Genomic DNA, 6,969 nt, shown 5'->3' with positions numbered 1-6,969 from the left:
AAAAAAGGAGTAATCTTTCACTCCAGAGAAGCCCTTGGGAAATCTGACTTCTGTGCCTCTGTGGCCTCTGGGAGCTGGTCGTCCAGCCAATCACAACCTACCTGAAGGCATTCTCCTTCTTCTGCAAAAGAAGCTCACAAATCCTTTCCACAAATCCTGAGTTACTCTTCAGGTTAAACAAGAAAACAGCAAATTGACAAGATTCATCTGTCCTTGTTGGGAACAAGGTCAAAAGGCAATCATGTTCTTATTGAATATCTACAGTAACCCTCAGGGACCTTGCTTCTTTTAGTCTGCAGGGCCCATTTGTCTAGGATCAGTCTGCAGTCCCCATTCTTTGAGGCCTGCTTGCTCAATACTTTCCCCAGTACTTAGTTCATGAGTTACTGCTGGTATGTTAATGTGCACATGGGGTAAAGACCATTGCTAATAGAAACCTCGGGAGCCAAAAAAGTCACAAAATTAGTGGGCACGGGTCAAGCCTTTGAAAGTTGTTAGAGCAATCACCACCTAACCCAAACTCCTGCTTCAGGATAAGCTGGTCACAGAATGGGTTAGACTGACACCAGGTTACCCTTGTAGGGGAGGAAGACATTTCCTCTACCCTCTCTGGGTCCTTCTGTCTGGACAATGAATTAAATTCACATGAGAGAGAATAACAGGAGAAAATTAAACAAAGCTTTATAACATGTATACATGGGAGAGGTTCAGGCAAACTGAACAACTTGCCAAAATGGCAGAAGCTCTCACTTTAAATACCACCCTCAGCTAAATACAAAGGAGGATGTTGGGGGTGGGGAGAGTCAGTAATGGGGGATTACCAGAAAAGCACAGTAAACCAGAGTAAGGTTGTTATACAGATTTAAGTCCTTGCTTTCTGCATTGATAAGAGTTTCTAGAGATAAGGTCACCCCCCCCCCCTTCCTGGTACAGGGATGGAGACACCTTTATAGATGGAGATTTCCTTTACAAATGCAAATGTCTCTTACAAAGGGTATCTTCTGCTTTTCAGAGTTTCTCTCATGTCTGCAGTTTTTAAAAGTAACCAGCCCAAAATAATCCTCCTGCCAAAGAGACGTAACTTGGGGTGGCCAATTCCAGTCCCTCACAGTCCTGCCTTTGAAACCTTTAAATTTCACAGTCCTTTGGAACTTAAGAACTTATAGTCCAGAAGCTGAATGGTAGATTGTTTCATCTCACTGAACACATTTCTTAGTCCTGATAACAAACCAGTCCAGTTAAATTCATTTTAGAATGTGGTGATGCAGGTGGGCTCCCAAAGTTAGGCCTATATTGTAGAAGCAAGCAATCAGGTATTAAATAAGTATTTCTATGGAAATATAAAGAAAAACAAGGTTAATGGTTGGTGCAAATTATAAACCCATTCCTGAGCTCAGGGGGCTGCCAATCAAGAGGATTTCTAGACATCAGAGTCAAAGAATCTTTTGCAGCTTGAAATGTCTCTGATGATGTCATCGGGCACTCAGGTATCTTTCTGAGTGGCTGACAGCTTCCACAGTAACAGACAGGAATCTCTCTTAAGTTTATGTCAAGTTGTTCAGATTCAGTTTGCAAGGTTTAAGGAAAAAGGGTAGATTCAATTCTCAATGGTTCCAAATGAAAATGAGGGAAAAAATGGAAAACATTAGTTTGGGGATTTGTAACTAGATATTTCAAGAGAGGAATTCAGGATCCAGTCCAGTTTACAGGTAGAAATCCTCATGCCAAAGAGACATAGCTTGAGGTGGCCAATTACAGCCCCTCACACACTCCAACCTCAAGAAAATTTCCATGCAATGAGGTACACTGTAAAACACCCCACAATTTCCAACCATGTGGCACATCCCTCTTAGATATTAGTTTGGCTCTGAGAAATCCAAAATCCTAGCCAAAAGAAATGGGATACTTTACATCCGAAGAATTCAGTGTGTCACTTCCTGGCACACCTGTTTATTTTATGTCTAAAAACTGTGGTCTTGGAAGCTGTAGATATCTACAAAAACTGGCAAAATCTTACTAAAGACAACATAGAATTACGACAGCCATTATGAGAAATGTTCCAATTACACCAGATCTCTCATTTAAGAAATGCACTTGAGAGCAAGGGATCCACATCAAACAAACAGAATAGGATATCTATTTTAAACAACACAGAGAAGCTTCCAGAGTCTTCAGGATTCCAAAATAGATTCATTAAAAGATTCACTTAGAAAGGCTAATGAAAAATTAAAGACACAAAAGGCATCTAAAATAACACCTAGGTTTCTCTCATTTCACCCTCCACAGGGTCCATTATCAAAACACTGGCTCAGAAATGAATGTCTCAGTTGGAATCAATCAGGACATAGGAAAAGAGATTGTCCTCAAAGGTCTATACAAATTCTTTAACATTAATTCAAATACCCCCACACAGGCCCCTCTCAGAGTAGGCGAATCTCTGTGGGGTTTTGTTTTCATAAACTGATGCATTATTCCCTTAAATAGCCAAGGGAAAACTAAAATTAAAATCAAGGGGGTTATTCAATACTGCCAGAAATATTTACTGTTTGTCCCAGCTGAACCCTGATAAGATGTTTGAGAGGATTTAATAACTTTATGAACAGAAATTTGGCCAAATTGGAAAGTGATATTCAGAGCCTGACAAAAATTATCTTTCTTATACCTTCTCTCCTAAACTATATACACAGAGGAAAGAAGCAGATTTGAGAAAATTTAATTGGAAGGGTGGGTCAGCCTCTTTGTTATTCAGACTGCAATCCAGTTCTTTGTGGAACTGGAAACAACTGTCTTTGTCTTGCAAATCTCTGACGGACAAAGATGTGGCTTTACGGACAAAGGTGACAAAAGAGTGGTTCAGAGTTAATCTGTCCTTTTTGCCAATCCCAAAACCTCCGCTTTTTATCTCAAAACGTTTGTAGATATTGTAAAAGGTCAGTAGATTGAAAACAAAATTGTATTGCACTTAAAATTTTAAATTACTCTAGACCTTTGATAATAGGCAAATATGCCCCCAAAACTCCATCTTGGAGAAAACTTGCATACTTTTCCCTAGGCCTTTGTGATGTAAATTTCCTATCCCCATGTTCTCTAGGACCTAAAAGTGTTCCTCTGAAGTGCAAACTTCATGGAGGTAATTTTTATCAAAAGGGAGAAAGGTCACTTGCAAAATATCTTTTAAGAATCTTCTCCACTAGTATTAGTAAAAAGCTTTAGCCAGCTGAATAGGTAACCTTAATTTATTCAAACTGTTTTATGCACAATTTGGATCCAACTGTTTCATAAACAAGTGACTTTTGCATTATTATTTTCTTGAGAGAAACCATTTGAATCAGGCAATCTTTTATTTCTTATCATAAAAAATAGAATATTGAGAATATTGAGTTTTACATCATCTAATTTTTTTCTCATTGTCCTTATCTTACTCATTAACTTCTAAAATAAAACTATACTAAAATGAAGCAAAGATGACACGTAATTACAAATATGCAGTTTAAATGGCACATTTGCTTCTATCTTGAAAAACATTTTTTTTAAAAAACCTTGCTTTGTTATTTTTTACATTTTCTTTTTAAGATTGGTACCTGAGTTAACGTCGGTTGCCAATCTTCTTTTTTCTTCTTCTTCTTCTCCCCAAAGCCACCCAGTAGTTAGTTGTATATTCTAGTTGTAGGTCCTTCTGGTTGTGCTATGTGAGATGCCACCTCAGCATGGCTTGATGAGCAGTGCTATGTCCATGCCCAGATTCCAAATGGGTGAAATCCTGGGCCACTGAGGCTGAGTGCATGAATTTGACCAGTTGGCCATGGGGCTGGCCCCTTGAAAACTTTTTTTAATAAAAAGTTTCACTTCTCAAAATATTTTTTCTTGGAGTGAGATCAGCAGAATGGCAGAGTGAGCTGTTCCTATAGCCTCTCCCCAGTAAGATACAATGAGGCGGATATTCATTAACCACTCAAGGACAGCCATACAGCACAATAGACATTGGAGAGACACATGCAGCCACACATCTGAAGGTGGGGGTACTGGATTCCCAGGGAAGCAGTGGAAGGAAGTAAGCAGATCTCCTCCCCCTCACCAGCAGCAGAGATCCAGGGCACGAGACCTAACACAGTAGCCAGCACGCAACTATGAGAGGAGATGGGGAAAAGGCAGCCCTCCACTGGAATGCTTTCACCTTCAGAGTTGCTTCCAAGCACACAGGAACACTCCTTACAGGGCAGCTCAGTCACTGCAGGGGCACCTGCACCAAGCTGAGCAGCCCAGGCAGCCTGCTAGTGAGTGCAGAGCAGGTGCATTGGTGGGAAATAAAGAGCCCCCTCCCTACCCATCCCATCTGGTGCACCAGCTTGGCTGGTTGGCCAGGGCAAAGGATCCACACCAGGGCACCTGTGCCTGCGTGTGTGAAGCAGCAGTGGCCAGCAGGAAAACACACACAAACCCTGTTGGCACAGCTAACAACAGATAGGCACAACTCTCAGCATTTCGGTGGGCTCAGAAAACACAGCTCATGCATCCTCCCAGTGGTTGCAGGTAGAATCTGTGACCAGATACTATCACTATGTGCCAGCCAAGGTCAGTCCCATCAAACAGCATGAAGGAATACACTAATACACCAAGCCAGAAAGAAAATGACAAGTGTCCAGAAATCAATCCTGAAGTCACAGAAATTTACAATCTAAATGACAGAGAATTCAAAATAGTCATCATAAAGAAACTCAACAAGTTACAAGAAAACTCAGAAAGACATTTCAACAAACTTAGGAATAAAATTATTGAGCAGAGAGAATTCTTGACAAAAGAGATTTAAACTCTAAAAAAAATAACCAAACAGAAATGCTGCAGATGAAGAACACAATGAATGAGATAAAAAACAATCTAAGATTTGTAAGAAACAGAGCTGACATTATGGAGGGCAGAATTAGTGATTTAGAGGACAGAAATACATAAATTCTTCAGGTGGAGAAGAGAGAACTAAGACTAAAAAAGAAATGAAGAAATTCTCTGAGAAATATCCAACTCAATTAGGAAATGCAACATACAGATTGTAGGTATTCAAGAGGGAGAAGAAGGGGAGAAAGGAGCAGAGAGCTTGTTCAAAGAAATAATAGCTGAGAACTTCCAAAACCTGGGGAAGGGACTGGAATCACATGTAAATGAAGCCAATAGAACTTCTAACTACATCAATGTAAAAGATATTCTTCAAGGCATATATTAGTAAAACTGGCAAAAGTCAATTACAAAGAAAAAATATTAAGGGCAGCAAGGCCGAATAAAATAACCTACAAAGAAAACTCCATCAGGCTTTCAGTGGATTTCTCAGCAGAAAACTTACAGGCTGGGAGAGAGTGGAATGATATATTCAAAATACTGAAAAACAAAAACTTTTAGCCAAGAATACTCTATCCAGTGAAACTATCCTTCACAATACAAAATGGAGTAAGTTGTGACAACAATAACTTAGATGGGGAAGAGGAAAGGAATGGAAAGTGCTTAGGCTAAGGAGATAAGAGGCTATCGGAAAATAGACTATCTCATCTACAAGATCTTTTATACAAACCTCCCGGTAACCAGTAAACAAAATATTGGAACAAGACACAAATGATAAAATAAAGAGAAAACTGAGAAAACCATCATAGAAAATCATCAAACTGAAATATCAGTCAGAAATACTCAGGACAAGAAATAAGGGACATGCAGAACAACTGGAATGCAAGAGATAAAATGGCAGTATTAAGCCCTCAAATATCAATAATCACTCTAAATGTAAATAGATTGAATTCTCCAGTCAAAAGACACAGAGTGCGTGGAAGGATTAAACAGCAAGACCCAGCAATTTGCTGCCTCTAGGAAACACATCTCAGCTCTAAAGACAAATACAGTCTCAGAGTGAAGGGATGGAAGACAATACTCCAAGCAAATGGCAAACAAAAGAAAGAAGGTGTAGCCATACTTACACCAAAGTAGACTTCAAGATAGAAAAGACAGTGAGAGACAAAGAGGGGCAGTATATAATGATAAAAGGAACTTTCCACCAAGAAGACATAACACTTACAAATATATATGCACCTAACCCAGGAGCACCAAACTACATAAAGCAACTAGTTACAGACTAAAGGGGGAAATTAACAGCAATACAATAATAGTAGGGGACCTCAGCACCCCACTTACATCAATGGATAGATTATCCAGACAGGAAGTCAACAAGGAAATAGTGGAATTAAATGAAAAACTAGACCAGATGGACTTCATGGTTATATATAAAACACTCCATACAAAAACAGAAGAAAACACATTCTTCACAAGTGCACATGGAATGTTCTCAAAGATAGACCACATGTTGGGAAACAAGGCAAGCCTCAATAAATTTAAGAAGATTGAAATCACATCAAGCATCTTTTCCAACCATATTGCTATGAAACTAGACATCAACTGCAAGAAACAGCTGGGGAAATGACAAACGTGGATATTAAAAAATATGATACTGAATAACTAATAGATTAATGAAGAAATTAAAGGAGAAATCAAAAAATATCTACAGATAAATGAAAACGGAAATACATCATACCAACTCATATGCAATGTAGCAAAAGCAACCCTGAAGAGAAATTCATGGCAATACATGCCCACTTTAACAAACAAGAAAAATCTCAAGTAAGAAATTTTAAACTACGCCTAAAAGAACTAAAAAAAGAAGAATGAACAATGCACAAAGTCAGAAGAAGGAGGGAAAAAATAAAAATTAGGACAGAAATAAATGAAATAGAAACTGAAAAAAAAGAAGAACAGTAGAAAGGGTCAATGAAATTAACAGCTGGTTCTTTGAGAAGGTTAACAAAATTGACAAACCCTCAGCTAGCCTCACTATGAAAAAAGGAGAGAAGGCTCAAATAAATAAAATTAGAAATGAAAGATGAGAAATTAAAAAAGTTACCACATAAATACAAAAGATCATAAGAGAATACTATGAAA

This window comes from Equus asinus, chromosome 2 (assembly GCF_041296235.1).
Source record: "Equus asinus isolate D_3611 breed Donkey chromosome 2, EquAss-T2T_v2, whole genome shotgun sequence".
In the NCBI taxonomy this organism is placed as follows: domain Eukaryota; kingdom Metazoa; phylum Chordata; class Mammalia; order Perissodactyla; family Equidae; genus Equus; species Equus asinus.
Note: the sequence above shows the minus strand (reverse complement) of the source record.